The following is a 9,173-nucleotide window of genomic DNA, read 5'->3' as shown; positions in this document are numbered from 1 at the left end:
ATAGAAATAGCTTCTGAAGGGTCAGGTAAACCCTATCTCTAGTGGACTGATAGTTTACTGATGGACAGTGAAATACATCCCTGAGGATTGATACTGAAGAAACCAAGCTTCCCTTCCACAGAACTCCCTTTGAACTTCTGCTGGAGTCAGAATGCAGGATTAGGTGGATATGGCAACATTCATGGATTTTGTTTTCATTGAGGTTCTGCAATTCATTTTCCCTGTACTGGAGACAGAAATAGTTCTTGGAGTTTTCACAAGGTTGTTGTGATGCCTGATTCCCATTTTGGTTTAGTGGAACTTAGAATCTCCTTAGGGGCCAAACCAACTCTCATTAGTCATATGAGCCTTGCACGTTTACTAAGAACTTGCCCTCCACTCTGGCAAGAAGGGCCCTGTGTGTCAGCTGAAAGGACATCACCTGACAATCTCTAATATAATGTGAAGCTTGGACTCAGTTTATGTAAGCATTGTACCCAGGCATCATCTAAAAATATTGCTGTGAGTTATTAACTTGGATTGGATGCATTTCTCAAGCTTTTTATTTTTAATTTTTAAAAAATTTATCTATTTATTTATTCATTTATTTTTGGCTGTGTTGGGTCTTCGTTGCTGCACGCAGGCTTTCTCTAGTTGTGGTGAGTCGGGGCTACTCTTCGCTGTTGTGTGCAGGCTTCTCATTGCGGTGGCTTCTCTTGTTGCGGCGCATGGGCTCTAGGTGCACGGGCTTCAGTAGCTGTGGCACTTGGGCTCAGTAGTTGTAGCTTGTGGACTCTGGAGCACAGGCTCAGTAGTTGTGGCACACGGGCCCAGCTGCTCTGCAGCATGTGGGATCTTCCCAAACCAGGGCTCGAACCTGTGTCCCCTGCACTGGCAAGCAGACTCTTAACCACGGAGCCACCAGGGAAGCCCCAACATTTCTCAAAATTTTTAAAACAAATCAAGAGTAGCTTCATATATTAAGAGTTTTGTAACAGCTCAAGAAGATAATTACTGAGAAATGAATATCAACTCTCATATGAAGAATAATTTCTCCTGTCCTTGGAAAACGTTAATCGAACTTTAGGGGTCCAGCTAGCTTAGCATCTCAAGATGATAACCTGGGATAAAGAGAGATTGAGACTTAAGGTTTTAACATAAACTTTTCTATGAACCAAATCCTCCTGAATATGGCTACAGTCTGAAATGTCAGGCTCTCTCCTGTCTGGTACCACCAATTATGTATGACTGGGTTCAAAAATTCCACCTCAGGGACATTTTGTTTCTCCACAGGCACAAACATTACTCTCCGCCCAGGAATTTGTGACTCCTCAAGCAGAAGTCTTTTTCCATGTGAGGGAGGGAGACTCCAGGTAATCTGATCTCCCTAATCTGTTCCTGTGAGATCTAACCAAAGAGTGCATCTGCAGAGCTGCCTTGCCTCCCTGTCCTCTTCCGACCTTTCTGCTTAAACTTGAAGTAATCTCCAAAAGCATGTAACTCAAGCAGCATAGTATCAGGGATAAGGGCTGAACTATTATAGACACGGTGGTTTAGCAGCCAAGGAGCCGTTCCTCCAACGCAGGCTACCCAGTGTTCCGAGGTTTCATTTTCTGGCAACCATGCCACTCCGACTGTAATAGCTTTGTAATTCTGAGGAGTAATTCTGAATTAAAACATGGCAAGATCCCCAGTGGATAAGCTCATTTTCTGGGTGCACTACTTGGGCACATTATCTCAACTATACTAACTTGAATTAAGACCTCCAAGAAAGAGGGGGGTTTTTGTTTCTAATTTATTCCATCTTAACTCTGTTATGGTTCTAATTCCATTGCACGTCATGACTAGCACAGCTTGATCAAGCATGTGGTTCCAGGGATGGTGAAGTGTTTCCTACATCAAGAGGTCAGATATCCTAACATTGCCTTTTATTGGCACTGCAGTATAGGTGTGGTCTGTCTACCATTCAGTACCCACTATATCTTCAATATCAATGTCACAAAAGGAAATGTCTATGGGGACATTCAGAAAACTGAACATAGGTGTGGACTTTCAAAAGCCCTGTCTGTTTCTACACTAGGCAAATTAGATTAGTCTTTATATCAATTTGCCTACAGCAGAGTAACAGTTTTTGGGAAAATAAGTCGATGTCTTCTTATGTGATAATTAAATGGTAATTAATTTGCCAAAATTAGTCAAACATTCGAAGTATGGATCCTTATGCTGACAGGAAGAAAGGGCACAAACCTGACTTCTGGCAACTTTAGATTGCTTTTCAGATTTTTCTCAAAACAGACCTCATCAGAATTGCCTTCTTGCTTTAAAGCAATTCTCTTAATTGAGTTTGAGGTTAATTATAGTACAAATGTGGCCAAAGGGCAATAGATCTGCACTGATTGAAGCATCTCAAGGAATTCATGTGGCAAAAACTTAGCTGGAGTTGGGCTAATTTGCGTTTTCTTTCCCTGGTATTTTATGGAGACTGTGCTGATTGTTGTTTTGGTTCTGTCTGTACAGGAGCAGAGGTCAGTCAGCTAAAACACCTTTGCAGCCAATGACTGTGCCCTTTGATTCGTCAGAAAATTCTCTTTGGAGGTTCAGAGGGCTGTGCTCCTCCTGCTAAGATAACGTTCATTGCATTAATGTCATGGGTTTTCCCTTTCAGAAGTAAAGGTAGGAAAACAGTTTGGCAATTTCTTAAAAGGTTAAACATAGAATTATTGTATGACTCAGCAGTTCCATTCCCAGGTATATAACCAAAAGAACTGAAAACAGATACTCAAACAAATACTTGTACATGAATGTTCATAGCAGCATTATTCACAATAACCAACAGGTGGAAACAACCCACCAATAGATGAATGGATAAACAAATTATGGTATACACATGCAATAGAATTATCATTCAGTCATAAAAAAGGAATGAAGTGCTGATAATGGTATAATGTGGATGAACCTTGAAAACATCATATCAAGTGAAAGAAGCTGGATACAAAAAGTAACATACTATATGAATTCATTTATATGGAATACACAAAATAGGTAAATTCATAGGACAAAAAGCAGACTGATGGTTACCAGCACTTGAAGGTAGTTAGGTGTGGGATTTCTTTTTTTTTTTTTTTTTTTTGTGATATGCGGGCCTCTCACTGTCGTGGCCTCTCCCGCCGTGAAGCACAGGCTCCGGACGCGCAGGCTCAGCGGCCATGGCTCACGGGCCCAGCCGCTCCGCGGCATGTGGGATCCTCCCGGACCGGGGCACGAACCCGTGTCCCCTGCATCGGCAGGCGGACTCCCAACCACTGCGCCACCAGGGAAGCCCTAGGTGTGGGATTTCTTAATGTGGCAATGAAAATATTTTGGAACTTGATATAGATGGTAATTACACAATATTGTGAATGTACCAAATGCCACTGGATTGTTCACTTTAAAATAGCTAATTTTATGTTACATGAATTTCACCTTCAATAAATGTAAAACAGCACTTCACTCAATTATCTGCATTAAGTACTATTCAGCTCAGAATATCCTTCAGTCCTAGGCAACAGGAGTGTAAGCCATAGGTAGAGAAACAACTGTTTGCACCAGTTCCTGACAATGAGAAGCTACTTCAGCCACCTGGAATGTGCCAGACTCATAAAGAGAAGCCTGACAGTTCACCAAGGACAGAAATGATACCCAGTCCTCATATTTGTTGGCAGCTGCTTCAAAAAAGAAGAGCCATTCACCTCTCTGATGGTGACAGAGCTTGAGATTCCATTTTTTCATGCTTTACAAAAATGTATTTTCAATAGAAAATTGATATACTGTTTTTTTATGAAAATAAATCTTGCAATTGGTGATCTGCAGAAGAAAAATGACCTATTTCTGCTCATACATTTGGCTGCATTTAAATTTTTAGTGCAAAGATAAAGCCAAGAATTCTCTGCTTCTCAGGATCAGAGGTGTCAGAATTGCCATTCATCATAAAATCAGAGGGGCAACAACAATAAGTAAGTCTTTGGGAAACAGACCCACTGAGGGCTAGGGGGAAAAAAGAAGACAGTGTTATAGGGGTTTAGTAGTTGAGGGATGTCACATGAAGTGGTGATTATCTGTCCTCTGTTCCCAGAGGAAAGAGGAAATAAGCCTAAATATACAGATGGGCTTCTATTCAGCATTAATATGTTCTTGCTGTAAGGATTAAAAGAGACTGAAATAAGACACTAAGGAGGGCTACCATGTTTCTTCAGGAGGTATTTAAACTCTGGGAAGCTGATGAATGGGATAAGCTGTGAAGTTACAGTCCCCTTCTCCAACTCTGGGGAAGCTGTAACACAACAGGATCTTTTTTTTCTTTAGAGAAGGCAACTACCTGTCTGGTGTATTAATAGACCTCTCTACCTGTATCTAACATAATTCCTTCATGATTACTTTCTTGTCCTAGCCTTAGTGGGGATAAGGAGCAAAGATATTATCCAAAATATAATCTTTCAAACAGTTGAAGCTGATTGCTATAAGCTCAGCCCCACGCCAGATATTGATAAGTTTTTTATTCTCTGGGTAAAAGAATATTAGTTCTTGGGCTTCCCTGGTGGCGCAGTGGTTGAGAGTCCGCCTGCCAATACAGGGGCCGCGGGTTCGTGCCCCGGTCCAGGAAGATCCCACATGCCGCGGAGCAGCTGGGCCCGTGAGCCATGGCCGCTGGGCCTGCGCGACCGGAGCCTGTGCTCCGCAACGGGAGAGGCCACAACAGTGAGAGGCCCGCGTACCGGAAAAAAAAAAAAAAAAAAAAAAAGAATATTAGTTCTTAACTTGATCATCTGTGGCATTCTTATCATTATTTGAAAGCTCTTTATTGTAGTCTGAAATCACCTATCACCTATGATTGGGCAGCCTAACTTTAGAAAAGAAACATAAGTGCTATCTAAATAAATATGCTAACAAACCCAGAAAATATATGAGTTGTTCACTCACTTGGTTCCAAGGATAGTGGCTATTGTTCTATTGGCCACAAAAATGCCATTGTTTGGGAAAGGTTGGTGCATGTAGTGCAGGGCCAAGCGGAGACCAGGGAGCAAGGAGGAGAAGCTATTGATGCACTGTCCCATGAAAATAAAATTTCCATTTTTAGAAGATAAAAACTGGCCCTGCAGCCAAGAATTCCTCAAACTAAATATTAAGGACTCAACTGGCCATGCCTTACTCTTTTTCTACTTTTATGTTTCACAAGGCCAAAGGCAAAGAAACAACGAATAGTTGCTTACTACACAGAGCCAATCAACAGTAGAACTGAAGTTAGAATTTAGGAGAACTTTATTGCCAATCCAGTGCTCAGTCTACTGAACTAGGTAGACTGCCCAAATTTGAAGCCAGTTAACATAATAAATATATTGTGATATTGTTCACGTAAGCACTCTGCAAAAAATATTTTGTAATCTCATTCTGGTAGTAATTTGATGTTTTGATCAAATTGACATCACCACACTTCCTTAGGCATGAGATGTGTTGCAAGGACTTACTGCTCTATAAAGCAATAATGCAAAGCAAGACTGTAAACTTAAATATTTGAATAACAAGTAATTCTCATGATACTTGCATTTATTGCTTTTAATGGTCTTTATGGCACAGAGGTTATGGTGGTGATTTACTAGGTGTGAAGTCTCTGGATACCTCTTTGGTGGGGGAAAATGTCAGCGTGTAGATCAAAGTCACATGATACGCTCAATTTTAGGATTCCAGTGTAAGAGCCTCAGATCAAAGCCTAGACTTGCTCCTACACTTTTCACTTTTCACCTTCCAGGAGAATTATAGTGCATTGTACTTTGGAGCTGCTAACAAAATTCTCAGCTAGATCGGAGTCATTGAGAAAAACAAATGGCCTGGAAAACAGGAAATAAAATATGATGAAATTTATTTTCAAATGGAAAATTGTAACTGGTTCATTCTGAAGGGAGAAAAAAAAGAACATAATCATTAAAGGAGCAAAAGATATATATGAAAAATGAAATGCAGCATTTGGAAAAGAAAGAAACAAGATGGGTTTAATCTCAAAGCATATCTGAAATCCAATTTTTAAAATAGAATGATATAAATTCCAAGCACTCAGGACCATTCCTCTTGGGTGAACAACAACTTCAGGACAAAAGGTAGCCATGGAATACAGAGGCTCTGGCACACACCTGCTTTCTGTCACCAAGGAGGAGTATAGCTCCACGTTAATCCTGGAGTTATAAATTTTTATGAGCATAACTCTGGGTAGGCAGTGGTTTCTAGCTCCATACAGGCCATTTGGAGGACACTTGGGAGGTCACTGGGTCATGTCCTTATGCAACAAGGACTTGACTTACTGAAACACTATGGGTATGTCCTATTGGTAACAAGACTGGGAAATGGGGGAACAAGCCATGCCGAGCACAGAGGGTGGCAACCTGGGTGGGCTGCAGAGTCAGTAGAAGTCATCCATGCAAAGGGATACCAAGAGCTACTCCAGGGGTTAAGCCCAGATGAGACCCAAGATGGGGAACCAGATGTCAGAGACAAGAGCAGAGCTTGAGTCCAGTGGTAACATTCAATCGGGAGCTGAGGCAATGGCCAGATACTTCAGACAAGAGCAAAGTATGGGGTGTTGGATAAGGAGGGAGAATTCAAAACCCTTCACTTAATACTTTGATTTCTAGCATTCATAGATTTTTTTAGGCCTACCTGATTGTAGTGGGTTGAATGGCAGCCCCCTAATTCATGCTCATGTAATAACCTCTGGAACAGTGAATGTGACCTTATTTGGAAAAAGGGTCTTCACAGATATAATTAAGAATATTGAGATGGGATCATCCTGGATTAGCTGGGTGGGCCCTAAATTCAATGACAATTGTCTTTATTAGAGACAGCAGAGGAGAATACACAGACAGAAAGGAGGAGAAGGCCATGTGAAGACAGAGGCAGAGACTGGAGTTATGGAGCCACAAGCCATGGAATGCCTGGAGCCACCAGAAACTGGAAGAGGCAAGAATTCTCCCCCAGAGCCATTAGAGGGAGCACAGTCCTGCCTACACCTTGATTTCAGACTTCCAGCCTCTAAAACTGTGAAAGAATAAATTTTTGTTGTTTTGAGCAACCCAGTTTGTGGTCACTTATTACAACAGCCCTAAGAAACTAATACACCAATTATACTGTGCTCTCATGAAGGGGTATCTTAAAAGCCCACATGACTTCTAATACCACCATCTATCTCTGCAGGTATACACACACTCAACAGCCCAAAACAAGGGCTCCTAGGGCGACAGATGGGGCATAACTATCTGGGTACTGAGTAGGAATACGCCTGAGCTCAACCTGTTTCTGGGTTTTTCTGGTACCTACAGAAGTAGCAGAAATGGTATATACAGGGGGAAATAAATTATTACTTAATAAATGGGATTTGTTTAAAGCATTAAATTTCTCAAAACATGGGGTACAAAAGTAAAAAGAGTTCTTAGTAGTAAAAAGATTTACAGCCATAGTTCTAACTTTTTTTTTTTTTTTTATACTATCTCTGGGATGATGAAAGGATCTCCTAAGACTGGGTTTAAATTGTCCCAAGACAGGGCCACTCTATACTATTTTTTTCTATACTATTCTATTTTTTTTATTGTTGCATATATTACTTAAGTGAACCCTTGAGGATCAAAAGTGCTCGGTAATTTGGAACCGTACTAAAAATTTATGACTTACTCTTGTGTATCAATCACCCAGCCTTCAACTGATAAATTTACAATGTGAGTTCCAATAAAAAAAATAACTGCTTAGTTACTCTAAAGCTAGAATATAAAGTCCCTGCAGGCTGGGATCTTTGCTTTGTCCTTTTGCTTTGCTTTGTATCTTAAGCACCGAGAACAGTGCCTGGCACACAGAAGCCACTCAAACTCGAAGCCCCATTTAAATAAAATAAAAACAGGACTTTGCTGGTGGTCCAGTGGTTAAGAATCCGCCTTCCAATGCAGGGGACTCAGGTTCGATACCTAGTCGGGGAACAAAGTTCCCACATGCTGTGGGGCAACTAGGCCCACATGCCACAACTACTGAGCCCATGCACCACAACTAGAGAGAAGCCTGTGCACTGCAAAGAAGAGACTGCTCACTGCAACGAAAGATCCCATGTGCCGCAACGAAGATCCTGCATGCCACAACTAATACCTGACACAGCCAAATAAATAAAGAAAGAAAGAAATAGAAAATAAAAATATCTAGTATATAACAAAACATACTTTATGTAAGAATCACAGGTTAAAAGTATTAGTGTTATTAGAATTAAGCATATATGTTTCTACAATATAAATACAATTTTAATTCTCAGTTATCAAGTGGATTATCTTTGGCCTGTTCCATTCTGCTACTCAGTGAAGCCACAAACTACCATCAGTCAGGCTGAGACTGCTGGTAACAAGTGGGTGGAGTCTCTGATTGCATTCCATAGTAAAAAAAAAATGTTATCTGGATCATTTGTCATTTTAGATTATTGCCTCCTCTTCTCTTCTGTGTTAGCACTGATAACTCTCAGCAGAAAGTATTGGGGTTAGAGATGAAGTTAGGAACATGGTCTGGTGTTTTCATAAGATTACAAAATATATATCCAGGTAAAGCCTTATCCAGGAAAATAATAAGTCACTTCCCCTTTTTCCTCAAAAGCGACCGACAGTAGGGATTTCCCTGGTGACGCACTGGACGGGACTTCACTTTCCCAATGCAGGGGGCCCGAGTTCAATCCCTGGTCGGAGAACTAGACCCCACATAAATGCTGCAACTAAGAGTTCATATGCCTCAACTAAGGAGGCCAAGTGCTGCAACTAAGAAGCCGGTGAGCCACAACTAAGGAGGCTGCGAGCCACAACTAAAAAGCCCACCTGTCACAACTAAGACTCAGTGCAACCAAATAAATAAATAAATAAATATTTTAAAAAATAAAGCAACTGACAGTAATAGAAGTAAAGCAATTGTTCTTCACACTTTCTGATGGGGATTCCTTTAGATGCTCATTCCAGTTTTAGCTAACTGGTTTTGTGACTGCACCTATGACTATTTCTCCATCATGGTGATGCGACATGCCCATACTCTCTAAAGGAGTTTGGCCACCAGAAAGCAGACTAGGGATAAGCCTTATTCTAGAGTAATTTAGCAGTGGATCTGGTGTTGGAGTTCCTCTCACAAAAGAATGGGGCTGAAGACTAACAGCAAGA

At 41.0% G+C, this 9,173-nt stretch overlaps 1 long non-coding RNA gene across 3 annotated transcripts; it reads left to right on the top strand.

The window, feature by feature from the left end:
* The first annotated feature begins 381 nt into the window (after positions 1-381).
* On the top strand, positions 382-7,079 carry LOC131765715 (uncharacterized). Of its 3 annotated transcripts, none has more exons than XR_010835245.1 (4): positions 382-463; positions 1,273-1,352; positions 2,497-2,652; positions 6,843-7,079. It is a non-coding gene; the product is annotated as an uncharacterized lncRNA (long non-coding RNA). The 3 variants fall into 3 exon arrangements; XR_010835244.1 differs by having other exon boundaries at positions 435-501; XR_009338251.2 differs by lacking the exon at positions 382-463 and adding an exon at positions 464-638.
* Positions 7,080-9,173: the final 2,094 nt, after the last annotated feature.

The sequence above is a fragment of the Kogia breviceps genome, chromosome 11, assembly GCF_026419965.1.
Source record: "Kogia breviceps isolate mKogBre1 chromosome 11, mKogBre1 haplotype 1, whole genome shotgun sequence".
NCBI classification, from domain to species: Eukaryota; Metazoa; Chordata; class Mammalia; order Artiodactyla; family Physeteridae; genus Kogia; species Kogia breviceps.
The sequence above is the reverse complement of the archived record's forward strand: the minus strand, read 5'-3'. Positions and strand labels throughout refer to the sequence as shown.